Source organism: Limulus polyphemus, unplaced genomic scaffold (assembly GCF_000517525.1).
Source record: "Limulus polyphemus unplaced genomic scaffold, Limulus_polyphemus-2.1.2 Scaffold1105, whole genome shotgun sequence".
Taxonomy (NCBI): domain Eukaryota; kingdom Metazoa; phylum Arthropoda; class Merostomata; order Xiphosura; family Limulidae; genus Limulus; species Limulus polyphemus.
The window spans coordinates 197,972-199,818 of NW_013666715.1; positions in this window are offsets into that span (position 1 = coordinate 197,972).

Here is a 1,847-nt window from a genome sequence, read left to right on the forward strand (position 1 = left end):
TTATCTCCTGCTGGTAAAGACCTGGAGTTTGACACGTTCTTTATTATGTTGTGTAGAAGAATTCGTTCTTATCTTCTGGTCAAACACGAGTTACTATGTTACTTCTTAACTTGAGTAGATGAACAATGTATAACCGTAATGAAAAAGAATCAAATTAACATATCGAGTGAACATGAATTTTAAGAAGAAACAATAGTATAAAACGATTCCTACTCTCCCAAACCCTCTTTTCTTTTTGAAAGGCTGCTGTAAATTATGTATCTTTGTGTGTGTGTGTGTGTGTGTGTGTGTGTGGCGCGCGTGTGTGTGTGTACACGTTGCGAACTCAGTTACTCTTCTTCGCGGTACGTGGCATTGTATAATGGACATAGAACCCAAGATTCTAATTGTTATTTAAATACTGCAAACATAAGACTCCAGTTTTTTAAAAGAGCGTTCCACGATTTTCTATGTTTTTCACGTAATAATATAAATTGTTTCGACTAAGTATTTAGATCGGGAGGAGGAGGGGGGGGGGGTATCCGATTCTGTAAAGTGGGTGGAAACGATGTTTTACATATTTTCGCTGAGATTATTTTTATATTTGTTTTAGTCTCTATGGAAAATGTTTAGATGATTTATTTTGTGTCATATAACAGCTGTTCTGTTTTTTTTAACACAAATGTGGTTTAGGGTAGTATTTTCTCTATTTACTGAATATTAGCTTAGAAGATAAGACCAAGCACGTACAACTCTGTTTTGTAGGATAAGTTTGCACAAACATTTACAAGTCTTCTTCGCCGTCTATCAGATTTGATTTTGTTCACTGTATGGAATTATTTCTTTAGCTTCGACAATTCTAAATTTGTCATAATTTACTTTAAAATATGGGTATGGTAACCTCTAAATTCCTTCACAAACGTGAAATATTACATAACGCGTGTATAAGAGTGGGCAAGTAAGCAGGCGGAATTTCGGAGACCCCTTCACTACAGCCCTACAGAATCTTGTTACAGTGGCAGTTCTGACCATTTTTGATATACTGGTGACCAAGGTATTATAGAAGTCGAGGAAAAATATGAACAAACGTAGTGTAAAAATAAGCAGTTTAATGACCAAATAACGTGACCCTCTTGTTTACATTATTTCTTTATCTTTTCGACTTTTTCTATCTCCTGGTACCAAATCAATTTTACAATATATCTCTTTATAGTGAATTCAAATTCGATGACGAGTACCTGATGATGACAAAACCTTGTCGAAACGTTGTACATTTGCTGTCATGTTAAACTTATATTAAAGTTTTTCTTCATTACCCATTTAAGCCGTCTCCAGCCATTATTACTCTTTATAGTGAGTCATTTGTTTTGGACCAAAATCGCAGTTCATCTCGGGGAAATCGTTACCTTATTGAAATTTATAGTGGCCGTTTTAGAGCTGGAGTTTTGGCACCCCCTGTTGCGACTTTATGAGAGGTACTTTAAGGACTTTTTTTAAAATATGACTGTATAGGCTGCCAGTCAATGAGACCGATATCGGGGGCTTGGTTGGGTTACATAAGGATGTCACGACTTCCGGTATGAAAGTTAATACAGAAAAAAGTACTCCGATAAAAGGCTTATCAGTTAACCTAAATAATAATAATAATAATACTGTCAGAAGAACTTGTCTTCCAACAGTGTTCGGCCACGAAGATGCTAAGTTTAAGGGGGTGGCCAAAGTGTGCTCCTCTTGCAAAAACCAGTGGAAGTGTTCATGTTTTTACCAAATAACTTTGAAAAGGACTGAAGTAATAATAAATCGGCTAGTTTGTGTGTAGTAGAACTGCTTGTTTTTGTTTTTTATGGAGCAAAGCTACATTGGGCTAT